Raw genomic sequence first — 14892 nt, 5'->3', positions numbered from 1 at the left:
GAGAGCAGCTGTGTTTCCTGGGGGGCCTGTGGTGCAAGAGAGACTTCTCTCTCCCTTGATAGTTTAAGCATAGATTACCTGAAGGGTGGTAATTTGATCAAGAATCCCGGGTGATGTTTCATGGCTGGGTGTGTTTAGAATTGGGAGGAGGAGGGGTGGTTTTAAAAGGTCTTCATCCTGGATTTAGTTTATGTGTTTTCTGTATTAGTAGTAGTTTAATAAAGTTTTTTTCCTTTGTTATTAAGTTTAGGCCTGCTCTGCTCTGTCCCTGATAACATCTCACAGCATTTATTTAGGGAAGGTGCATTTTCATGGGGGTGCTGGCATTGCGCCAGTGTCAAACCATGACATTCGGTCTTTGGGTTCTTGTTTTATTGTTATCTTATCAAAACTTCAGCACACTGCCTGCACCCAGACCTTGCATGCAGGAAAACAGCACAAAAATGGCAACGACCTCGTGTCGCAAGGTCTTTTTAAGGCTAATCAAAAACTAAACTACCCAATTAAGATGTGACACCTAAATTATTTCTCTTTCTAACCCAGTAACTGACCACTAAAGACCAGCAATGCGGATTTTTCTGCCCAATTACAAGATACCACCCAAACCCATGAAGAAGGAAGAAGAAGAAAGAAGAAAGGAACTCAAGTCAACACCCTGTATCCTCCATCTTGTACCCAACTACAAGATGCAAAAACTCCTAAATTTCTCACCCATGTGACCTACTAAACTACTCTCTACAATCCCTACAATCTATTTCACACTTTTGTGGTCTCTAGTTTACTCGGTGACACAGTTTGTGTCACTTTTGTGTTCAGCCACAGCTAATTCACCTTTACAGCTTGATTTCCCCCTCATTTTTGTGCCTGGCTAACGCAGAACAGCTCTGATCCCATTAACTTCATGCTCCACGTAGCTGGAGAAGATAATGAAATTACACCACGGGATTTAACCTGCCCAGCACTAAACACTGGGAACTGCAGCTCTTCCTGTTAGAGGAAGCAGGAAATGAACAGGAAAACAAACAGGGAAATAAAGATATTAAGGAGGCAGCACGTTCCTGATTCCGATGTAACCCATGGAGCCTGGCTTAAGGGTCACCCTGTGTCACTATTGGACATGAAATGAGTACACAGAAGCTTGGTAAGTTCAAAGGAGGAAAAGACCCAATTTTATTTCTGACCTCACAATATAAAGAATTCCAAAAGTGACACTGGAGTGGAGGATGAAATTGCCACCTCTCCAACCACACTGGTCAAACCAACAGTCCATCAATTCTCTCCTCCCACAAAGAAGAATGCAAAACAATCATTATTGACATGAACAGTGAGTGAGAACTCCAGTAGAAATATGTAAACATCAGAAGGCATAGAAAACTTTTAAAAGAACTTTAAAACTTTCAAAGGAACTGTAAAAGAAAACTTAACTCTTTTAAAAATCAGGCCAACAACCCTGTGGATCAATATAGCTCCCCTATGCCAGATCAGTGTTTGTGCAAATAAAACACATATTCCCTTTTCCACTGGAATGTCAACATCCAGGCTTGTCCTGGGCTGAGCCTGGTGCCCAAGCTGTGCCTTCCAAAGGGTGACACTCATGGATGTCTTTGGAGAAACAGTGACTTCTTTTCTGCCTCCCCTACACAGACTTCCAGGTGAGAGCAGAATCCCGAAAAGACCAGGATGAGTTTTGTTCAGTGCTGGGCTCCTCTGAGACGAGGACTTTGCACATCCCAGGAATTTACAATTTGCCGTGGAGAGAAGCTCTGGCTCTCCTCCCACGGGAGGAGCCCGGCAGTTCCTGGGCAGTGATTTGTGCAGCCTCTGACCCTAATGAGGATGGAGATTTATGGGGTGATGTGAGTCCCCTGATTTACTGATCAGCTGTCTGGGAGCTCCTTACAGAGCCTGCTGCTCGGGGCTGCATGGATGGATGGATGATGGATGGATGGATGGATGATGAATGATGGATGATGGATGGATGGATGATGGATGGATGGGTGATGGATGGATGGATGGATGGATGGATGGATGGATGGATGGATGGATGATGGATGGATGATGGATGGATGATGGATCCATGGATGGATGGATGATGGATGGATGGATGGATGGATGATGGATGGATGATGGATGATGGATGGATGGATGGATGATGGATGGATGATGGATGGATGGATGGATGATGGATGGATGGATGGATGGATGGATGGATGGATGGATGGATGGATGATGGATGATGGATGGATGATGGATGGATTCATGGATGGATGATGGATGATGGATGGATGGATGGATGATGGATCCAAGGATGGATGGATGATGGATGGATGATGGATGGATGGATGGATGGATGGATGGATGGATGGATGGATGGATGATGGATGGATGATGGATGGATGATGGATGATGGATGGATGATGGATGGATGATGGATCCATGGATGGATGGATGATGGATGGATGATGGATGGATGGATGATGGATGGATGGATGGATGGATGATGGATGGATGGATGGATGATGGATGGATGATGGATGGATGGATGATGGATGATGGATGGATGGATGGATGGATGGATGGATGATGGATGATGGATGGATGATGGATAATGGATGGATGGATGGATGGATGATGGATGGATGGATGGATGGATGGATGGATGGATGGATGGATGATGGATGATGGATGGATGATGGATAATGGATGGATGGATGGATGGATGGATGGATGGATGGATGATGGATGATGGATGGATGATGGATAATGGATGGATGGATGGATGGATGGATGGATGGATGGATGGATGGATAGATGGATGGATGGATGGATGGATGATGGATGATGGATGGATGATGGATAATGGATGGATGGATGGATGGATGGATGGATGATGGATGGATGGATGGATGGATGGATGATGGATGATGGATGGATGGATGGATGGATGATGGATGGATGGATGGATGATGGATGGATGATGGATGGATGGATGATGGATGATGGATGGATGGATGGATGGATGGATGGATGATGGATGATGGATGGATGATGGATAATGGATGGATGGATGGATGGATGGATGGATGGATGGATGGATGGATAGATGGATGGATGATGGATGGATGGATGATGGATAATGGATGGATGGATGGATGGATGGATGGATGGATGATGGATGATGGATGGATGATGGATAATGGATGGATGGATGGATGGATGGATGGATGGATGGATGGATGGATGGATAGATGGATGGATGGATGATGGATGATGGATGGATGATGGATAATGGATGGATGGATGGATGGATGGATGGATGATGGATGGATGGATGGATGGATGGATGGATGATGGATGATGGATGGATGGATGGATGGATGGATGGATGGATGGATGGATGATGGATGGATGGATGGATGATGGATGATGGATGGATGGATGGATGGATGGATGGATGGATGGATGGATGATGGATGGATGGATGGATGATGGATGATGGATGATGGATGGATGGATGGATGGATGGATGGATGGATGGATGGATGATGGATGGATGATGGATAATGGATGGATGATGGATGGATGGATGATGGATGATGGATGGATGATGGATGGATGATGGATGGATGGATGATGGATGGATGGATGGATGATGGATGGATGGATGGATAGATGGATGGATGGATGGATGGATGATGGATGATGGATGGATGATGGATAATGGATGATGGATGGATGGATGGATGGATGGATGGATGGATGGATGGATGGATGGATGGATGATGGATGGATTCATGGATTCATGGATTCACTCACTGAATCCTCCCTTTTTTTGTGTTTATCCCATATTCATGCCTTTAAGAGCAATGCTCATAAAATAACAAATGCTGTCTCCACGTGGATGTAATTAAAATCCAAGCATGAACACACAATTATGTGAAACTCCTTTCTTCAGCTTCCAAGCCCCATGAGGCCAGCCTTTGGGTCTGAGTTTCCATGCTGATTCACTGTGTCTTGAGTGCCTGGCAGGTTGTTATTAATTTTAATGACTTCTGTTTTCCTGCAGGAGGCTGCACTGCTGTTGGCAGTGGTGAGCACAGCCTGCAGCAGTCTGGGTGTAATTGCTGTGCAGATCCTGGCAGCAGAGGAGGAGGGAAATGCATGTTCAGATGACAAAAACCAAGCAGAAAAACGGATTGAACCTGCAGGAGGAATCAGCTCTGTGAATCCTTTCTCTATGAGTCCAAACCTCCCTTCCCAGATTGCTCCAAGCCCCATCCAACCCAAGCCTTGAGAGCTTCCAGGGGCATCCCTGTGCACATTTCAGAGAAGGGAGCTGAGCGAGGGGCTCCAGCAGGTAAAATAACCCCTCAGGTTGATTCTTTTGGGTCATCAGTGTTGGTTTTTATCCCTTCCTGTCTGTCCTGGCAGCTGGCAGTGCCTCCTTGTCACCACACACTGCACTTAAAGCTTCTCCTGCAGCTTTGTGGCTCCCCATTTTGGTCAGAAATGCCATTTCTCCTGCAGTTTTCAAGCAGCTGGGGATGACTCCTGTCACAAATGCCGTGGTCACTCCCAGAGATCCTGGGATAATACCTGGACCTGGAATTCCTGGAATTCCTGTTGCAGGCATGGAACATCCCTGTGGGGCCCTTCCAGGACAGAGAGCTTCTTTTGCTCTGGTCTCAGGGCTCCTTTCTGCCTCTGGCTGCATCTCCTGCTGCAGCTGAAAGCAAATTCCAGGTTTTGCCTGGATGTAGAGGAAAGGGGCAGCGGGAGCAGCAAAGCTCAGCAGACCCAGAGGAAGAACCTGCTGCAATTAAAACCAGGAGCATTTGTTACTTTCCCAGCTCACCAACAGCCACTGGAGGCAAAGCAACAGCCAGGATGTATTTTTAATTTTTTTTTCTTTGGCTTTGCACCTTTTTTGTGGTTTTGTTGCCTCCTGGTGCCAGTGGAGCTTTAAATACAGGAATATCTATTTATTTGATGTATATCTATCTCATGTTTTGCTTTCATTTCGTATGGAGCTTCCAGGGATAAGAATTCACATGTGCTAATCATTGTTTATTTAAAAATTTGCTTTAACTGATTACTAATATAAGCAAGTTATTGGAAATAGCAAAATAATATTATGAGACTATGAAAGTACTTGGTAACCTGTTTGGTAATTTAAAAAAATATGATATTTAAAAAAAATTAAGAACATGACTTCTCCTGGTGCCAGTGGATCAAGGAGCTGGAGCAGCACAGTTCTGACAACAAAGGCATGAGAGATGGAAACCTCAGCTCATGACAGAACATGCATCCAGCCTCAAATATTTTCATGTTATTTGATAGCAAATTCATGACACCAATGCTTTTAGAAACTTGCCCACCTCTGCACAGACAGGTGCACCTGAAGAGAAAGGATTTTTTAAAAAATTCAGAGAGTGGGAGGTAAAAACCTTCCTGAGGCAGAGAGTTTTGTGTAGAGCAGAGTTTTCTCAGGTGTGTAAATATTTCTGAGTGCCATTTAAGTTAATAATGATGTGATATATTTCATCATGGAATATCCTGAGCTGGAAGGGGCCCACCATGATCATTTAAGGAGAAAACAGACCCAGCACAAGTGAAGGTTTTGCACATGCAGTGGGCACTCGAATCTCTCCCTGCTGACTTCTCATCTGCCTTTTCCTGTGCTTTGGCTGAATCCTCTTCAGGTCATAACCATGGTCAAGAAGTGACTGATCACCAGCTCTAAACCTCCTGATTTAAAAGGTGCATCCCCCAATGGTGTGGGGTTTTTGCTTGATATTTTTGTCCATTTTTGGATGTAATTTTTCCTGGTTGATTTTTTTTTTGGGGGGGGGAATATTTTTGATGTTTGTTTTTTTTTGGGGGAGGGGTGTGTGGTTTTTTTTTTTTTGTTTTTTTTTTTTTTGTTTGTTTGTTTGTTTGTTTTTTAAGTCCAATGACATTTTTCTAACTGCTTTTGAGTTCTTCCAGAGTGGTGCTCTTTGTGCCTGATTGCAGAAAGATTTACATTGCGATTACAGCTCTACCAACGTGCTCTTGGACAGTTTTGACTCATCTGCATCAACATCTTAAACAGGGCTGATGGGTCTTTCTTGCATTTTATGATGGGATAAGCAAAATGAGATGTCAGGAGTGAAACCCAAACCTCTCCACCTCACTCCTCTGCCTGAGCTCCCTACCTGCAAGGTCTTCCAACAGGGAACTAGAAAGAGCAGATCTATAGAAGAAATATTTTATGATGAGAGTGGTGAAGCCCTGGGATGGGTATTCCCAAAGAAGCTGTGGCTGCCACATCCCTGGAAGTGTCCAAGGCCAGGTTGGATGGGGCTTGGAGCAACCTGGGCTACTGGAAGTTGTCCCTACCCATGGCAAGAGGTTGGATTTTTTTTTTAATATTTTTATTTTTTAATTCTTTCCTCTTCAAACCATTCCACGATTCCATGATTTTGATTGTGAAAACACCCCTTCTGACCAAAGAAAAATAGGATGTTTCCCGTATTTCCTTTCCAAGGATTCGCATCCTTCCCTTTAGGAGCAGCTGAGCGCCGGGAGCCGGCGGGCCGCGCCTGGGGAGCGCTCGCTAATGAGATCAGTGGTTTGTTTTCATTTAATGGTGTAAAACCCCGGCCCCTTTGTTTCAGCTGTAAATTGCCATTTAACTCGACAGCTCCGCTCCTATTGTTGGCCGTGTAAAGACGGAGCAAGGTAAAGGACGAGATGAAAAGCTGGGGGTGACACAAGGGAGAAAGGCAGACGGGGTCAAAGTCAAGGTCAGAGACGGGAGATTCCCCACGCCCTTCTCTTGACAATGGGACAATTTATTTCTGTTCCCTCGCTGGAAGACGCCTTTATATCCTAATTTTAGCTTCCTTTCAGCTGGTAAACGGGGAATATGGCAAGAATAGGAATCGCATTCGCACAACCCCCACTTGCAGATAGTTTCAATCCGATGTTCAGCCCTTCTTCCTCACGTTATTATTTTACAGTTAGCAAAACCCAGCAGCAATCAAATCTCATTTTGTAGCCCCAGCCCTTCCCTTGTTTTGTTGTGTTGCCAGCACAACACAGAGGAGCAGGAAAAAAATGAAGAGAGCATCAACACCAGGGGCTTTGTGGACGTTCCTGCAGATGCTCTCCCAGCGATTATCCCGGGCGGCTTCACCCCTCCTCCTTTTTTTAGCTCTTGTCTCGCTTTTTCACAGTGCCCTCCTCTGCACAAAGCCCTTCTCGACTCCAAACCTCTCCCAGCTGGTCGGGAGAGAAGAGTTTGTCATCATTGTCCCCAGCTCCGTCGGCGTCGCGGCCGTGCCAGGCGAGCACCGCGCTCCTCCTTCCCCTCGCCCAGCGCTCTTCAGACAACAGAGAATATTTCACAGATATTTTTCAGACAGCAATTTGGCCATTTTCCTGGCTCTGGCGCAAGACTGGATCATTTCTAATTATCCGGGATTGTGACTTAAGTGTCCATTTTTTGCTCAGGGAGACGGCAGATTTCCCTGTTTGTTTATTTATTTAGTTTAATCTTGGAAAATAGCTTTTCCTTTGTCTCCCACAGAACAAAGAAACGTGAACGCACGATTTAAACAGCGAGGGCTGTGATGGGCTGAGCCCATCCCCAGGGTGAAGGCGCTGCCTTTAATGGAGTTACACGCAGCAGAAATAAATTTGGCCGGGAGTCTGTAATCGCTGCCTGAATTAATGGAAAAAAGGGGGTTCTTTGGAGCAGGCTGAATAGCCCAGCTGCAGCAATTATCTCCTCACTCATCAGAATGACGACGAAATTAGTTCCAGATATAAAACCGGGCAGCGGAGGCGAGACACCCACCGTGGATTTATTTCCCAGTTAAGGACACTGGAATTTCCCTTTTCCATCCGTGTCTCCCACTCGGGATTTATTTCCCAGTTAAGGACACTGGAATTTCCCTTTTCCATCCGTGTCTCCCACTCGGGATTTATTTCCCAGTTAAGGACACTGGAATTTCCCTTTTCCATCCGTGTCTCCCACTCGGGATTTATTTCCCAGTTAAGGACACTGGAATTTCCCTTTTCCATCCGTGTCTCCCACTCGGGATTTATTTCCCAGTTAAGGACACTGGAATTTCCCTTTTCCATCCGTGTCTCCCACTCGGGATTTATTTCCCAGTTAAGGACACTGGAATTTCCCTTTTCCATCCGTGTCTCCCACTCGGGATTTATTTCCCAGTTAAGGACACTGGAATTTCCCTTTTCCATCCGTGTCTCCCACTCGGGATTTATTTCCCAGTTAAGGACACTGGAATTTCCCTTTTCCATCCGTGTCACCACTCGGGATTTATTTCCCAGTTAAGGTACTGGAGGTTGCCTTTCCACCCATGCTGGTGCCACACGCTCATGGCTCGCCGGGTGTTCACAAGAGACAGGGACCTGCACATCAGTTTGTTCAATTTCATTCCTGTTTTTCCAGGGATTTGGCCAAGTTTTGTCCCAAATCATCTCCCTGTTCCCCAGTTCATGCCTTTAAAACTTCCCTGTGTGGCTGAGCCTTGTCGTGGTCGTAGCTGGGGATGCAGGGAGCAGCATCCTCACACCTACAGTGATTTACAAAGATATTTATCCATCTGTTGGATAAATTAAATTTTTTTTTAAATTTAAAAATAAAAAAAAACTAAAATTGAAGATTTTAGAGGGAACCCCCATCTCTCTTGGGGCTTCTAGGTGGGTGATTTGGTTCTTGGGAAAGCCAAATATGAGACTTTTTGGCTGGGCATGCCCCAGCCATGTTGAGCTTCAGAATCCCCCCCCTGTGCTGAGCTGATCCCCCAGCGTGGGCAGCAGGGGAAGGGGGGATTCTGCCCCTCTGCCCTGCTCAGGTGAGACCCCACCTGCAGAGCTGCCTCTGGTCCAACATCAGAAGGACTTGGAGCTGCTGGAGCCAGGCCAGAGGAGGCCACGGAGCTGCTCCGGGGCTGGAGCCCCTCTGCTCTGGAGCCAGGCTGGGAGAGCTGGGAATGCTCACCTGGAGAAGGGAAAAATCCAGGGAAAGCTCAGAGTCCCTAAAGGGGCTCCAGGAGAGCTGGAGAGGGGCTGGGGACAAGGGATGGAGGGACAGAACCCAGGGAATGGCTCCCACTGCCAGAGGGCAGGGATGTTGCCCTGATTTTAAAAGTGTTAAGTTTTCTTTTATAGTTCTTTTGAAAGTTTTAAAGTTCTCACAAAACTTCTTTAGCCTTCTGATAATGTTTACACATTTGAGAGTCAGAGTTCCCACACAATTTCATGTAGAAATAGAATAGTTTACATATTTCTCTGTAGGTAGAGAAACATAATTGATCTTTGGACCAGTGTGGTTGGAGAAGCAGTAATTCCATCCTCCAATCCACGGTCACCTTTGGAATTCTATAAATACCAGATGTTTAAATAAAACTGGGTCTTTTTTTCTTTTGAGCTTACCAAAATTCTGGGTACTCATTTTGTGTCCAATAACAGCACAGGGATAGATTGATAGTAGGGAGAAATTTTTCTCTGTGAGGGTGGTGAGGCCCTGGCACACTGGAATATCTCATTCCACCCCCCTGCCATGGACAGGGACACCTTCCACCATCCCAGGCTGCTCCAAGCCACATCCAGCCTGGCCTTGGCCACATCCAGGGATCCAGGAGTAGCCACAGCTTCTCTGTTCAACCATCTGACCCTCTGACACCACAAATCTCCCTGCCATGTTCTCTACAAGCAAAGGCAGCTCCAAGCCTAAAGTGTGCTTTCCCAGATATCCAAGGGATATCTTTGAGGTTTTGGGGTACCAGGGAGGGTCCCAGGGACGTTTCAGTGTCTCCATCCTTGGATGGTTTCAGGAGCAAACTGCAGACAGCCCAGAGCAACCTGGGCTGACCTCCTGGGTGACCCTGCTTTGAGCAGGAGGTTGGAGTAGAGACATCCTGAGGTCCCTTCCAACCTGAATTTCCCTCTGCTCCTACCCCAGTATTGCCAAACTGTTCCTTCTTTTGAAGAACCTTTCCAGAGCATCCAGGGTGTCAGGGAAGAGACACCAGCACACCCCTCCAGACAGCAATTTCCTGATTTTTTGCAGACCAAATGCCACACTGGTAAACCTGACATGGTCAAACAAGATGGTCTTCAAGTCCCTTCCAGCCCAAGTTATTCCATGATTCTGCATCACCTGGAGATATCCCAAAACACGTTGAAATGAAGAACTTAATAAATGCTGCATTCCCTATTTTGGGGGACATCAGCTGGTGCACACATGCTGGCAATTTGCACATCAGATACAGCTGCATTGGATGGTGGGCAAAAAGAGGCTGGCACATTAATTTTGAGTTTTCATTTTAAATCTCTGCAGGAAGGACATTTTTTGGAAAAATTATAATAGCACCAGTTGACTCCGTGCACTCTCCCATTGAAGGAGGTTCAGAAGACGCTGGGAAGAAAAGTCTGTGATTTATTTAAAGAGGGCTTTTCCCCCCCCTCCTCCTGGTACTCAGAGGCACGCAGAGCTTTGACTGAAATGAAAGCCGTGCTTGCAGTTTGGCTTGTGCGCCCTGCACCCCTCTGTGAGCAGCTACCAGGCACCACTTTGTGCATTGTGCTCCGTGTAAATAACCCAGCTGCTGCCACCGGTGTCACACAGGACTTCAGCAAAGGGCTCCTCCCCGAGGAAAGCTGGCAAGTGTGAGCCTCAGCGGTGGGAAAACCTCTTGGGAAGAGTTTGCCCAGCTGGCAAAAGCTCCGAGTTTCTCAGGGAACAGGAAAACCGGCTGCCTCCATCCCACACTGCCCGGCACTGTCACAGCGAGTGACATCAGGTGACAGCCACAAGCCTGTGGCTCTGTGGGATTTCAGGAGGTGGATGCTGTCTTTGGGGTGAAATACAAAAAGTCAGCACTTCCTGTCGAGTCTTAACTTCTTTTTTGCCGGGGTCGGGATTAAATGTGTGAGATGGTATTTCTTGTTTGGACTCAGATGTTTATCAGTTCTTATCTCTGTCACAGCCTCACAAACCCTGAGTTCTGCAGCACTTCACTCTTACAAACTAAAAATGGAGCCCTGTCTCTCTCTCTCTACAAGGCCTTTTAAGGATAAGCTGTCCAATTAAGAAATTACATGTAAATTATTTTTTAACATGTAAATTTATTCTTTACATGTAAATTATACTTATTTTTTACATGTAAATTATACTTTTAACCCAATAACCAACCAGCCGTGGTCCACAATGTGGAGTTTTTTATCTAATTACACAAAACCACCCAAACCCATGGAGAAGAAGGTGAAGAAGAAGGACCAGCCTCTGCCCTAAAACCTCCATCTTGCCTTATATCTATTACTATATTCTACAACCTTAAACTTTAAGTTTTCCACCACGTGATATTACACACTTCTATTCAAACTCCCAGTAATCCCAATTCTATAATTCAATTTTGGAAGCCTTCTCCACGGCCTCAGGTCAAATGCAGTGTTCTCCTGGGGGTCAGTGCCTGGCAGCACAGAAAATCTAAAATTCTCAGTCACCAGGGTTGCAACAACTTCCCAGCAAGTCCCCTCAGCCTTTTCCCAGCTGGCAGAGCTCTGCGAAGCTCACTGTGCCTGTGCAGAGAATATTTTAATCTCCGCTGCTGTTATTAGTATTATCACTGCTAATGGTAATCGATAAATTAAGGGCAATGGGATTCCCCGCTGAGATATTGCCCTGCTGAGTTTTTAGCGCTTTGCAAACACCCGCTGGGAGAGCCATTCCTGCTGGAATCGCTCTGGAGCCGGCTGGGATAGCCCTGGGGGAGATAGAGAGTTGTAAATCACCGTCTTGTAGAGGCTGGTGTTGGTTTAGTGCGAAGGATAAAGAGCCCACAAAGGCTTTTGTGCTGCGGGTTAGAGTGCCACAATTCCTGCCCATTCCCGAGGGATAAGAAATCGGGGATGCTGTCCTTGTCAAATCAGGATTTTTTTCTTGTGAAGAGCTCAAGATCTTTGAATTTGGCCCATAGCGTGTGCCACAACATGGTGGGGTTGGCAAAGGTGAAATAATCTGAAATTTTCCAGGTGATGAGGGACAGGATAAGAGGAAACAGCCTCAGGTTGCTCCAGGGTGGGTTAGATTGGATATTAGGGAAAGTTTCTTCATGGAAAGGGTTGTCCAGCCCTGGCACAGGCTGCCCAGGGGTGGAATCACCATTCTTGGAGGGACTTAAAAGCCATAGGAATGTGGCATTTGAGGACATGATTTAGTGGTGAGTTAATTCTTGGACTTGGTGATTTTAGAGGTCTTTTCCAGCTTCAGTGATTCTATGATTTGATTCTCTGAAATCATCCCCTGCCCAGGTGCTTCCTGCTTCTCCCACAGCACAGACCAGTGCTGCTTCCTGCAGTAATTTGGGGACAAAACTGATGGGAGCCACCAAAAGGGGCTGGGATGAGGCAAGATTTGAAGTTTCTTGAGTCATGGAGAAGCAGCTCCAGCAAAGCCCGACCCCTCCAACACTCAGCACTCAGTCCCACAGCAGAGAGCAGACAAAAAGCAGATTTTGGGCTTTCATTTCCTAAGATTTGGAGCCAAAACAGAGCTCACAGGAGCCTCTGCAGCTGTCCATGCCCCTGCTGTGGCTTCCCAGGAAGCTTTTCACAGCAGGGTCTTACTGCTACATCTCCCTTAAGTTCTCTGAAGATTCTTTAGCTCATGAAACACAGCAAAGGCTGCTGGCCAATGCTGGGATGGATTTCTCTTGGATTCTCTCTTTTTCAGTGGTGATTTCCTCAGCATGTTAAGCAACAGGTTGGAACATTTCCCTTCCCAGCTGTCCTAGACGGGGAGAGAAGATTTTATTACTAACCCCAGATTTATGGCTCGTGTGCTTTCCCAAGCTGTGTATTTCACAAGAATAATTGGGAAGGGGGAAGCTCTCCACAGCTTTCCTTCCCAAAGCTTCATTAAATGAGCTGCTCCCTTTTCCTTGCCTGCAGCTGCGAAAACGCCGCGCGCTGAGAGGCAGAGAATTGACCAAACGCGACGTTTTCCAACGTGCATTCCCTCCCAAATCTCTGTAACTGCATGTTGGATCTGCAGAGGATCCTTTTGTGGTGGCCTCCAGGCTGACCTGCTCGGAGCAAGCCATAAAATGAGCCGTGTTCCTCTAATTTGTCTCGGTAGCGGAGGGATGCGGCGGCTCGCGAGCCCGGAATGCTGCCACGTGGAGAGGCCTCGCTGAGAACATCCCAGTCTGCCTCTGGTAGAGCTGCAGGATCCATGCTGAGCATCAAATCCATGATTAAATGGCTCCGGGGGACACAATGTGCTCGTTCCCATCCATCACTGAACAAAACCTGGGAGCTGAGCCCGGCACGGTGCTCTGGCTGCTGGCTTTGTCCCAGTTTTGTCCCTGCTGGTTCCCACAGCCCCTCCATCAAGCTGTGAGCTCAGCCTTCCTCCTTCTGGAGTGAGGCAGGATGGAAGAGGAGGATGGAGTGCTGCTGGTTGTAATTATCATCACCTTTGTTTTCATGGATGAGCGACAATGAGTTTAATTTCAGTTTCCGCAGAGGGTGAAGGGAATCTCTGCTCATCGTTTGTTGACCGCACTCCTGGATTTCCACTGGGCAAGCCAAATCTGAAGGAAAAAAAAACCCAAAACATCTTTCCAAGTGATCTCATTGTTGTTTCCTTCCCCTGGAGCCAACAAACAGAGTGCACAGAGAAGTGGTCAGTGAGGTACTGCTCCATCGGATATCCGGGAAACGCTGCAGGGAACCTGCTCAGGAGCTGCATTTTGCCATGAACGAGGCTCAAAAGGAGATTGAGAGGCCGTGGTGACTCTGCAGGGTGGAAATCAGTGATGGAGCCTGAGGCCATAAATGTTTTTTGGAGAAAAAGGAGGGATTCAGAGGATTTAGGTCTCTGATCCCACTGCAGCGCTGGTGGTTCCCTCCCCTTGCAAAGGATGTGGGAAGCACTGGAATGAACATGGAGATGGGTGGGAAGCACTTGGAGATGAATCAGCAGCATGAAAATCCTACTTAAATGAAATGCTGACAAAAGGAGATGAAAAGCTTAGATGGATTTTCCCTTCCTGAGATCCCTGGCATTCTCTGCTCACACTTCTGAGACAGAAACCATTGCAAGCTGAAAATGGGGAGTCCCGGAAAGCAAAATTCCTGCTAAGGAGAAATTCTGGCTGATTTCTGGGAAAAATGTTGAGTGAAAGATGAAGAGAAATCCTCTTAGAGAGAAAGAGCTTCTGTGGGCCTGTTTGGAAAAGGAAAATCAGGAGAAATTTCCATGGCTCGTTCATGACAAGGGCCTGGAGTGCCAGGACAATGGGAATGGCAGAGGGGACATTTAGATGGAATATTGGGAAAAAATTCTTTGCTGTAAGGGTGGTGAGGCCCTGGCACAGGCTGCCTGGCTCTGCCCAGAGCAGGAAGGTGGAACAAGATCATCTTTAAGGCATCTTCCAACCCAAACCATTCTGGAATTCTATGATCCATATCTTCATAGAAACCCTAACAATTTCACAGCATGATGCAACGGAGTTACAGCGAACAGAAGCATCCTGGCCAATTTACTCTCTTAATCATCTCCTGTGGATGCCTTAGGAGGAGCCCAGAGCTCTCCAGGACCACCAGCTGAGGAGCTCTGCCCAACGTGGAGAAGCTTGGAGATGCTCTTCCCTTGCACATCCAGCCTTTGAAGATGCTGCAGTGCCTGAAGTCGCAGCCTCTCCCCAGGCCAACAGGCAGAGACTTGAGAGTGAGCTGGGGAGCTGCAAAATCAGGAGGTGCTGCCTTAAATCAGGTTTTAAGCAGTGTATCCTCAGGCAGTGTTGAGAGGAGGCTCCTGGAAGGGTGAAGCACAATGAAGGGAGGGATTTGAGCTCCGGAGGAAGCGGGATG

This window comes from Vidua chalybeata, chromosome 4 (genome assembly GCF_026979565.1).
Source record: "Vidua chalybeata isolate OUT-0048 chromosome 4, bVidCha1 merged haplotype, whole genome shotgun sequence".
Classification (NCBI taxonomy): domain Eukaryota; kingdom Metazoa; phylum Chordata; class Aves; order Passeriformes; family Viduidae; genus Vidua; species Vidua chalybeata.
This window is presented reverse-complemented; position numbering follows the sequence as displayed.